The sequence below is a fragment of the Anopheles bellator genome, chromosome 2 (genome assembly GCF_943735745.2).
Source record: "Anopheles bellator chromosome 2, idAnoBellAS_SP24_06.2, whole genome shotgun sequence".
Taxonomy (NCBI): domain Eukaryota; kingdom Metazoa; phylum Arthropoda; class Insecta; order Diptera; family Culicidae; genus Anopheles; species Anopheles bellator.
Genome location: NC_071286.1, coordinates 21829276 through 21841290, shown reverse-complemented (window position 1 = coordinate 21841290; position 12015 = coordinate 21829276). Strand labels below are relative to the sequence as shown.

Sequence of the window (12015 nt, the reverse complement as noted above, 5' to 3'; positions counted from 1 at the left end):
GCAATTCCCCCAACCCCCTAGGTTCGGACGCAACGCGAAGTGACTCTCTCTCTCTCTCTATTGCGCCCCGTTGCGGATCGTGTTTCCTTACACCGATCGCGGGGAAAAGATTTTCCCCGATACCGCCGGAGGCACCCGAGGAGAGGGTGCCGGGTGGATCGAGGATCGCTGTTTGGCGATCACCACAGGAATGTGGAGCATAGAAAAGCATAAAAAAGGGGGTTTGCCTTGGACTGGTGTTTCGTTGGGCCGCCGATTCGCCAGGAGCGTTTCGCCATCCATTCGTCCTACGTCTCGGTGGCAACGAGAGTGGCCATCGGAGCGAAAGTATGTGTGTGTGCGTGTCCCCGCAAGTAATCTATCCGGACGTACTTAACGATCGAGCCCTGGCTGGGGGTTTGTGGAACTTTTCGGACTCATTATGGAGACCCGCAGGCTTCCAGCGGTTTGCCAAGCCGAAAGGCGATCGTGAAAAGCGCTCGTTTTGGTCCCTTCCCTTCTCAACTCCAGTGACAGAGCGAGAGATGGGCGGGAAGGGGTAGCGACAGGGAGCCCGGTAACCAGAGCTTAACCTTCTTTCGGTCCGGTGTCGGACCTTTATGCTCGGGTCCACATTATTTATGGCCCAATTTAAGCCCATCGCCGTTAATAATCATGCGCCGTAAATAATGTTTCTTCCCAATGTTTTCGCGAACTCGCGTTTGGGCCACATTCGGCTTGGTGTTGGGACTTTTCGGGAAGCCTTTTAGCCAGTGCTCTTTCTCTCACTCGCACACTGGACACACCGGGGCCCTCGGGGTGCGTGTGCGTCGCCGACCAGATCGAGAAAGGGCATTCCTTTTCGCTTGATGACTTCATTAGGATGCGCCTTTTCTGTTGGTTTTTCCCGAACCGAATCCCTGCGACGTCCATTAGGCGGTAAATGGTCTCAAATTTTTGGCAATCCCAACGATGGTGGCCAGTTTGTGGACAAATTTGCACCACACACAGGGATCCCGGACCGAGTGCGGTTGACGATGATGCCGATTGCCCGATTGTCGCCGATGATTGATTGCAGAAATATTCGCACACGGTATGCGGTCGAACTCGTTATCGGCTCGTTGGCGGCGGCCCAACATGCAAGCGTGCACCCAGCGCGGAAGGTAATCAGCGACATTAACGCGAAAACACGGACGGACAGAAAGAGGAAAACCCGAATTCATCGGTCAGTCGCGGCGCAGGTTTCGCCGACGAGGTTGCTAATGTAATCGCGCCCCGTGTTTCCCACTTCCCGGCGATCGATCACCCATTTATCATCGCAGGAAGATGCGCCGGCCTCCCGGTTCCCGGCTGGAAACCGGTTCGCTGGGTGCGTTTGGTGAATTTTCTCCATCCGCGCGATGTGCGGTGCGAATGGACATAAATTGTGACATTTATTTATTGGTGCTGTCGGAGCCGCGTGCGTTGGCCGGTTGATTTAGTGTCACCTCCGCCGAAGTGTCAGGTGCCGGTTCCGATCCGCCCCGGCTGCCGTCCGGCGGTGTGCGGAGCATAAAATGAAACATAATCTTGCGGTGCGCCACCGACAGGTGACAGGCGGGAATGTTAGGAATGGTTTGCGCGCCCGCAAGATTAGGATCTACACGTTGATGCATTGGCCGGGCGGCGGTCTGTGGACATAATCGCCGGGCGCAGCGTACCTGTACCCGCCGCCTCAATCAACGTGCCAATTATGACAGGCGCGTGAGTTTTGTTTTTATGCGGTTGCGATGCGTTTTTTACGCGTTGCGGTTGCGTTTCCAACGGCGCGGCGTTTGATAAAGCCCGAAAAATTACCGCACATTAAGCGCACCCGATAAGATCGCGGGTTTTGTGCGGTGTGGCCCCGAGAAATGGGCCCGACTTGCCGCAATTAATCACCGCCTCGTTTGCCCTCGGGGCCACTGGGCGGGAAACAAGGACACGGCAATGGCAACAGTAAGGATCGCGGCTACGGCAGGCCGCCCGGCAGCGGTTGTGGTTTGTTTCTTGGCCAACAGACAGAAAAACTGAACTGAACTGAAACAAGCGAAACAGAAAAAGTAAACCATTCGACAGTTAGGACTTGCTTATAAAACACGCTAGTCTCTAAGCTGGAGTATTGGCCAATACATTAGGTGTACCGGAAAGTGCTACTTGTTTCGATTACATCTTAATTTTAAACCATTTTTGTGTGTTGAGGATTTGTTTTGCCATTCGTTGCGGTTTTTGAAACATTCGTCTGCTCGCTACTGGTAGACAAATGTCGAAAATAACCGACATTCAGGGATCACGTCAAATCAAAGAAATTTTTATTCAAAAATAGACTAAATTTATTAGAGATAAATTTAAGTGTTTGAAAAAAATACAGGAATCGAAGAAAATCCCAACTGAATTTGGGTAACAATAGAGAATGATTTAAAACACAGACAGTTGGGACTTGTCAACCACTGTTTGTAAGAGTGAAATATTCCCTAACCAAATCGATATCTAAAGGACACTTGGTTCAATTTTTAATTCTCTGGAAGCACTGGCAATCAGATGATTTAAGTATTTGAAATATCAAAATTCTACGGTTGTGTTTGGGACGCCAACAAACGCGAAGCTTTCCGATAGACCTATCGCAAACACCGGAGTCCTGTCTCAACCTGACACCGTTTGCATGCGGTTCGGGGCGTTAGTGCGTCGGTGCGCACAACATGTCCGAAGTCCCAAAAAAAAAAAAAAACCAGGCGTGAAAGCCGAAACACGATTTATCTGCAACAGGTTTGCTGTGCGAGGGTTTGCGTGCCAATATTGTGGGCCAAACACCAAAACACAGAAATGGAAGGAACAAAACGGGGGGGAAAAAAAAATGTTGGCGAAACTTTGCGAGGTGTCAATTGAGTACCACCGTTGAAGAGTACCCCCGTTAGGAGCTTAGGGCGTAAAGCAGGCGGACCGTGCATGTTGTTTCGCCGGAGCGCGTGCCGGTGTCGAGTCGAACGTGGGGCCCAGGAGGCCCGAGACCCGAGCAGAGGGTGCGCGATAAACGATTTGCGAACAACGTTGCGGTGCGTTTCCATCCCGTTTTCTGCTTCTCTTCTCATCTCGGCTTTTTAGGTTTTTACAGCCCCATCGCTATCGGCATCGCTTACGACCCATAAATTATGCATAGGAAAATCAAACGACAACAACTTGTTAAATCAATTAAAACTCGTTTTCACTTCGCCCGAAAACCCAGCAGCCCCGGCGTGGCGAGGTCCCCCCCACTGGGAGGCCTTAGAGAATGGAATATCCAATCGGCAGGCAGACAGCCAAAAGCCGGTGGCGGTGGGCCTGGGCCGTTGCGTGCACTGATCACCGTGTTTCCCATCGATCGGCGAACGTTCGGTGCGTTCGGCTGATGGGGGACTCGAGGTTCAGATAAGATCCACGATCTCTTTCAGCACGGCACCGAGTCCGGGCACCGGTTGGAGGGTGCAAAACACGTCAATCCTTTTGCTGCCGTGCCGAGGGGTCCTAGGCGACTGTTTGGATAAAATGTTGACTCGTCTCGGCAGCGTAACGTGGGCAGGACGCGGTCCACGGTCGCTTTCGAGCCCGGCCGACTACACAAATTAAACAATCCTCCGCCTCTGCCTGCTGCGTCAATCGGCACGAGGGCAGTCCAACGGGCAGTCAAATGTCTGTCGGAGCCGAGCCGAGTCGCCGGCGGACAGTACGGACGGGTCCTGGAGTGCACTTTTCATTTCATTTTATGAACCGGTCGGTCGCTTCTTTCCGGACCGGACGGTCCGAGTACGGGACGACGGCCACGACGACGATAAGTCGTCCTAGACGTAGACGGTGGCGGCCATGTTGCGTTGCGTCGTGCCCGGGTTGCTGTTCAGCACGGCACTTGTTTTTGCCTTGTACGGACCCGGACAAGCGATACGGCATCACGGGCCACTTCCTGCTCGGTGCGCCCGTGGTGCGCTTGTCGCACGGCACCACGGCTTATTTATTTTATTTTTCTCCCCCTAATTAGATGCACTTCGGCCAACATTGTGCGGACACGGCACAACACGGCACGCGGTCGGACATTTCGGGAAGTCCGGACAGTCCGGGTCGATCTAATTTTAATTGATTTTGCTTGTTATCCCCCTGGTCCCCGGGAGTTATTTCGGTTAACGGCTCTTCGGGCCCCCGGAGGACGACCGTTTGGAGCGGGTTGCCAGCCCGCGGGTGGCGCGTGGTTTGACGTGCGTCTATAACTCACGGTCCGAAACTGGTCCAATTACATGGACCCGCCACCGAGAGCGCGCGGGGCTAATTATTGATCGAACGAGGCATTAAAAGCTTCCTCCAGGATAGCAGTTTGGGGGTCCGAAAAGAGAAACGGCAAATCGGCCAGCGTATCGGCGTGGTGACCCCCACAGTGGGGCCTTCCGCGTATCGCTCGAATAATGAACGTCCTCTCTCTCTCTCGCTGGCCTCGCGCCCACAGATCATCAATCTGGCGGGGGGTCCTTTCACCGGCAATCCGGGTTCTGCAAATCCGGCCACAGTTTTGCTTTCTTCATTTTTTGTCGTTCCGTGCCGTAAACCGTTCGAAACTATGTCCGTAACCGTTTCGCACTGCATCGAACGAGCGCGCATATGTGGCAATGTGTCCCATCCCACCGGGGACCCATTATGCTGCGCCCCGTCGGGCTGTGCATCGTACGCCAAAGGTGCTAATTTGTCTGCTGCTCGTTTGCGAATCACCAGCACCAACACTTTCGCTCGCGCTTTCGTCCGAGCCCGTTTTACATCGGGTTCGTCGCTTGATTTTCGTAAGCGGTGCGTTGAAGTTATTTGTTTTAATTGTGCAACACGCCGATCGCGGGCGCTTCTTCGGAATGCACTTTTTCTCGCGAACGCTTGAGTGGTGATCGATGGTGACTACTTGTCGGTGTCCCTGGGACGGAACCACAAACACACCGAGGGCTTGAGATGAAGTCGCGCGGGTCGTGCTCGTCGATGACATTATGTAAATGGCAGACCGTTCGTCATTGAGCCAACCCGAGAGAGAGACGGAGATGCAGAGAGAGAGAGCGAGAGAGAGAGGCCATCAATTCTAGACTTTCGCCACGGCCACCGTGTTGGCGGAGGGAATAAATCACTCTCACTTTGTGGGAGCCCGGGTGAAAAGTCCTTCCGCGTACTATCACCACGTCAATCAGTGGGTGCTTGCGCGCCGTTGTCCTGCCTACCGTTAGCGGGCCCGGTCTGACATTTGCTTCCACCGCCTCGACCGCCCCCTCCAAAGACCGACCGACGGCGGGCGGAGTGCCGACTGAAGAAGACTTCAATGTGCCACGCGGAGTTGGTGGCATGCCTAAAGATCGTGCTCGCTGACTCATTGTCGGGCCTTCAACCTTCATTAAAGTGACTTCTAGCGCAGAAGGGTTAGGTCTGTGTGTGCGCACGCCCCGGACACGGTTCGATTTGTGTGGAGGTGTTGGAAAGCGGCGCGATGGCGACAGGAAACAATGGACAATTCTTCTTCCCATCCCGTGTGTGCAATGGCATCATCATCCTACGACAAACCATCATCATCATCGTCGTTGTGGTCCGTCCGGCGGTCGGTTGTTATGGGCGGTTTTCGTTTTCGTTGCAACGCTTACCGTATCACGACGATCGCATTAAATAAAATTAGCCTTTTGCTACACATTGCAAGCCCCGCGCGACTAGACGGGACGTTTTGGGGCGTCTAATGCGGGCCACCTCGGCACACAAATACCTTGGTGCCACGGCCAACGGGTCAGCCAATGGCTCCTCGACAATCGATCGCCGCGATCACGGCGATGAGGTCCAAATAATAATACTTACGCCGAAATTGAAAGTGATTTATGGATGACGTTGCAGGGCTTGGCTGGCGCCCTTCGCCTTTGTGGTCCGTGGTCAGACGGCCGATCGGACAATGGCGTCCGGCAGCATAATAGCGGGGTTGAGGTTTTGCTTTTGGTCCCTCCCTCCGCAGTGTGTGTCCTTCGGGGATTTATTCTAATTGTGAACACCACACATACACCAAAGGTTAACCTCGGGCTGGCTTGGCCGCGGGGTGAAAGGGCAATGGCAAAGCGGCAAAAATGGCGTCCAACGTTCAGAAAATGGTGCAGCAACCAGTCGACTGGCCCTCGGAACCCCGACCACTACCGGAGGGCTAAATGTCAGAACTCCCCGTCAGAACGATAACGATCGGTGTTGGGCCATTCGGGGAATTGATTGCAGGACAGGCCGACAGGCGGACCGTGCACAAACTTGAAGGAACACTTTGCACGGCCGAGGTTATCGGGCATCGCCGCTAGGCAATGTGTGTTCGGCAATCTCACTCGTGAGCCCCACGGTTTTTTTATTGCTTCCACCGAAAACAGTTACTACTTCTTCAGGGCGCGATGCTACCTCTCAGCGGCAGCATTCCGGTAGCGAATTTGTTCAGCGTCATTGCTGCTGGTTGGTCGGCGGGGTGAGAGGCCCCGCAGCCGATCGAACACATCTTCCAGCGACGTTGGCGACGGGGCCACTTTCGAGAGCCAGGAGAGATGGAAATCGCATGCAGAAACCGATAAACTTTCACTCACCAGCTCCACGTAACCTACCGGGCGAAGACTCCGAAAGCTGGGGGGGCGAACGGGAAGTGGCCACAACTGCGACGATAAAAACAACAACCCGCTCGAACCCGTCCTGAAGAGATCCATCGCTCCGTCCAGAGTGGTGTTTTCGCTTTCGGTCGCGAGCATAAAGCAAACAGACAGAAACCTTCACCCCGAGCGTCCGAGCGACGGTGTCGACGGCCAGTATCCTCGGAATGTTCATCGTCAGCCTTTATCAACATCGCATCCCACCGGAGCTCACCATCCGCTGCTACTTCAGCATCCGCATCATCATCAGCACCATCATCGTAGTCATCGCCGTCGTCGTTGGCGATCGTCTTGGAGAGTTTAAAAATATTTTTAATAACCCAACAAAGGAGCTCCGTGTCGATTGGTCCGTGACTCAAGCGGCAAGGGGCGAGCGGCAAGCTGAGCAGGAAACCAAACGGTGGAAGATTGTTTTCCGTGATGGCGATGGATAGAGAATTAAAAGCGAGAAAGGGGGACATAATCTTTAGGAGGGCCCGAAACGAAGAAATGCCACCAAAACATGACCTCAATCGAGGTGAACGTTCTCGTCGTTGGATTTCTGGGTCCCGCCTGCGTAGGTCGCTGAGTAGCTAAGCTGACTCACTATGCTACGGTTGGCACGACGTCGAAAAATACGAAAATGGCGTTCCGAAAAATAACAACATTTTCAAAACATTTGATTAAAAATTGTAATACTGATACTATATTCACCGAAAAATTCAATTTGTTGGCTAAATATTGAAAGGGATTCATGAAATGAGTAAAGGTGAATAAAGATCACATACAACCGTTATAGAAAAGACAGAGAATGGAGCCGTTCTTGATAGCTCATATCGTAAGCAAACTAAAGATAGGATTAGATATTGCATTCTATAAATATTAAAGCCGCTAATAAATTGCATGATTGGGTAGGGTTGTTTCCAAAATAATTAATTGATAACTTGTTTATAATTTTTTGAGTACCAGGTAAGCCAAGAAGCAACAAAAAATTGAGAACCTAACCCTAAGGATTTTCACAAAAAATAAACCAAAAACTTTGGCACCCCCTTCCGAGGAATGATTGAATGGCCTTCAAAGGATTGTTTCTATAGAACACGAAAAGGGAACGGGTGAGAAAACTGATCGGTGCTAGAAAAAATAACGTTTGTTTAAAAACTTCAGCCTAACAACTTATTAACCCACACCGCATTCGAAGGCTGATTATCGAGCGAAAGCCGAGCGAACAGATAAGGAGTAACCCACAAAAACCGGTCAACGTCTGCAGAGCAACAGAAAAGACGCTAACCAACCCACCGGGCGGAAGAAAATCGAACACATCCGCCGTGTGTGTGCGTGTTGGTCCCAAATAATGGGATGTTAAAATTTTGTTTTACTTTTTCGATCGAAACGCGCAACCGGTAGAGAACGGCTGGGCTGGGCATCCGCGGACACCGCGGTGGCCTACTTTCGCTTTCCGGGGAGAGAGACTTTCCCGGGAGACAAAGGGAGCCAAAGATTAACGGGCCGCTCTTGTGGGACGCTGATCTCTGCCCTTTTCGACGGTGGCGGCGCTGGTGGCGATGATAAAAGTGATTTTCTGGTACACTCTCGATTAATCGTCAACTTCGGCGTTGCACTTGATAACACGTGGTGTGAAGCTGGAAGTGGTTTTCTTTTCACGTTGGCTTCCAGCGGCCACCGACCGGTCGAAAACCGGCTCACGGGAAAGGGGATGAGATTTCGCCCAAAGTGCGCCAAAAGAAAGCAACCAAAATTACATTCTTTCTCCCTCAGACACACACGCGCCCAAAAGCCAATCCGGTGATTTACAACGAAATTGAAACGGGCAACGCAATCAACTTTGACCATCCGCGACGATCGGACGTGACCTCTGTGTCTGATCTTTCGCGACGGTTCCCGAGAGAGAGACAGAGCGAGAGAGTAAGTAAAAGTGAAGTAAAAATGACGGCTGATTTATGATTGTTTACATAAAAACATGTGCCCGGAACACTCATCGAGGAAGGGCGCAAGAAGTAGCAAAAGTAGAGAAAGAAGGCCGAATACAACATAAATTTATGTGGTCATTTGGTGTTGGCCGGGCATAATAATTTGCCAAAAACGCACCGAGCCCAACACAATCGACCCCTCCCGCACCGCCGCCCCCCGCCGCATTTGTTGGCCAATTTGCCTGTCGTGGCCGAAACGGCCGAAATGGCTACCGCGTTGCGGGAGTTGGCTCGGCTGTCACCGGCACTTGAAAGCGAGAGGTACCACCCTCTTTCGGGACACTTTAATGCCTTGACCGCAAGTCAACATTCCACGATTGCGCCACGCCACAGTCATCTCCAATTACTTGCGCGAGTGCGCGCAAGCGCGTGTTAAATCGAACCAAGATTTATCGTGCCATAAATCATCAATCAGCGAAGGGTTATGCCGAGTTGGGCGTCTTCGCTTTGGGTTGGCCCTGTCCTGTGTATGTGTTTTCACAGGCTGACAATGTCACTCTACGTGATGTTTACTTTTTTTTATTTTTTAAGGAATGTTTCGTGGCCCTCTTTACCACTTATCGTACATCATCATCATCGCCGTCTCCAGGCGTCGCCAGGCATCGAATTGACCAAAAGCTGCGCGCGACACAAGGCCGCGATTTGCGAAAGGGAAATAAACATAATGCCGAGAGGCGCATAAAACAGCATTCTCTCCGTTTTCGGCCCGAAGCCCGCTTATCCAAGGATCGGACAATCGTTTCTCGCACTGAAGGACGACTCCTCCTATACGGATTGTGCCTCGAAGATCCCGGGATCCCGGGTTTCCACTGCCGAGCAGTCTCTGGAGTCTGGTGGCCTTCTCCGGTGACCACCCGAGCAATAGGTGGTACTAAATGCTTTGAACTACATCTGTTCCGGCACCTCGGCATCGGCACCCCGATGTAATGCTACACGGCGCACCATGGCACCGATTCTAATTTGCATGCGAAAGTTCCGCGCCCTACATACCGAGACGGTGGGGTCCGAACCACCTGCCTGGGCGGTGAAAGAATGCCACTGGGGTTAGTGGGGTGGCATTTTCTTCGCCACAAACATTTAGGACAGCTGGGCGCAACATAACCTCAACTCTTGCGCCATGGCTGTAATGAGACACTAACGGTGAATGGGATTCAGATCGGTGCAGTGGCGCGCAATGCACCAGCACCGGCACCATTTTCCCACTATTGTGCTGACATTAAGCCCACGGCCCGGGGCCACCCACTCCCGATCACACATGCCACCCTCCGGCCGTTTCTTCCGCCGCCGCACCGAAGAAGCAAACGCGGAAGATTCCTGCCCTTTGGTTGGCCCAGCCTGTCTGTCTGTCTGGGTGGTGGTCGGTCTAAAGGATTGGGTTTGGAGTTTTTTCGGAGCAACATAAAAACATGGGTTGCCACCCAGAACGACTCCCACTGCCTTCACTGGCGGGCTCCCTTTTTCTAATGCTCTTTCTGTGTTCACGTGTGCGCTATGCTGACGCAACACGGGCGCGCGCCAACACATGCACACACGTGTTGGCCACGTACAAGGAAGTCAACACCTGTCGCCTGTCAGCGTAGCTTGTACCCGGGCTCGAACTCCCGCTGTTTCCCGGCGCTGCCTGGTGGGGTACGCGAAACACGCGGCCATTTCGTGAGCGATGTGAAAATGTCACCCGCAGACGACGCGACGCGCGGCTTCCAGCCCAATCCGTCGATCGCCGGGACGGAGATCGATGACACTCGTGCGGCGATCCATTTACGGACCCGTTGGTAATCAATCAGCGCGCATCATGCGATGCCGTCGAGCGATATGCCATTTCTATGCTGGCACCGCGGCCGCCGCTGCATGAGTCAACTTTGCCCTAGCTGTGAATGAACGTGACCGTCCGCCAGTCCGCCGACCGAGCATCGGGTGCGGAGTGCAGTGCTAATCAATGTGATCGTGTGCCGGGGCAACCCGACACCCGGTGCACCGATCGATGCGCAACGATGTGTTGCGATAGCCATCGTTCCAAGCCTAGCTCGGCGATTCCGGCCGCCGAGCCTGGCCGGCGGAATTATTTAGAAAGTCGCTTGAATGCAACATTGTCGCCCGGCCGGGACCGCTGCTAGCTGTCATGTTCTCGGCGCGCGGCTCACGATCTCGGAGTCGCTCGTGTGTCGATATTTAAATTTTCCCATGGACCACTGCGATTAATTGGTGGTGTCCTGCAGTTTGTAGGAAGCTGTCGCTTTGTTGTCGCTTTGGAGCAAATATTCTAATTTTTGGAACGAATTGCGTTGCGTTGGAACTTGCAGCATTTTTTGGAAACTTTAATCCTTTTTTGCCGAAAACTTAGCTTTCAGAGGTAATGTATACACTCACAATAAAAGGCACAGTTTGACTCGCCTTTTAAAGAACTATTATTTTATAGGTTCTGTTAAGCAATAAATGAAACATAATTTATAAACCTTTTTGTTTTAATTTTAGAAGAATGGACCGGGTCGTATTTATAAAATAACCTCAAGGCAAGTAAAATAAAGTAATAAAGGTAACAACACAAAATGAAAAAGTTGAAATACTAATATAATTCACAACAGCAGGGCCATTCAAAAAGTATCGCAATTTTTGGTTTTTTCATAACTATCTATTTGATCCCCTTTAAAATAATGCCAATCAGATATTATACGGTAATGTAGCGATACTGTGTGAATAGCCCTCGTATATTATAATAAGTCGTATTCAATTTTATATAAAAAGAGCAGTTGAAGCAACAGTTTCAAATGCGATTTGTGTTAGTATCCTTTACTTTTTCGCTGGTTTTGAGAGATCGTCCGTTAAATATAACGTTGATTGTATTCCATCCATAATATCCATCGATGAATGTATGAACTCCTCAGCAAACTGTCAAACTCGCTAACGGGAAATGGCGATAATCAGAAGACACAAAAAAACCGCTTATCCATCGAACCTTACGTTGGCTCACTCGAATGTAAATCAGCGAGATTACAAACCGCGATCGCCGTTGTACCGTTTCCCGTTACACTGGCTGAGATAGTGTTCGGTCGGAGTTACATCTCCCCGAAACTCCCCGAGCACGCTTATCGGACGCCGATCTGGTACCGTACCGGTAATAGATCCGATTAAATGCGGGGTCAAATTTCTCCATCTCCCAGCTAATCGGTGTCGGTCGATGCAATACCCTCCCAAGTTTGCTCAAGTGAGCAGATGTAATTAGAAATCCATTTATCACTGTCACTAAGGGCCGGCCACCGGACCGTACCGGGACCGGACCGGGCGACGGTGTACGACAAAATATGGTTCCACCGCCGAAGAGCCGCCGCGAACTGACCGCAGACACGAACGGACCGTGAAAACGTCTCGGACCTGCCCCAAAGCGTCCTCGGCCGGCCGGCGACGGA

The 12015-nt window shown here is 51.9% G+C and overlaps 1 protein-coding gene across 1 annotated transcript in view; it reads right to left on the bottom strand.

The window, feature by feature from the left end:
• The window catches only part of LOC131207179 (cadherin-99C), a 147900-nt gene that overhangs the window by 72755 nt on the left and 63130 nt on the right, over window positions 1-12015 (bottom strand). The window lies entirely within an intron of this gene.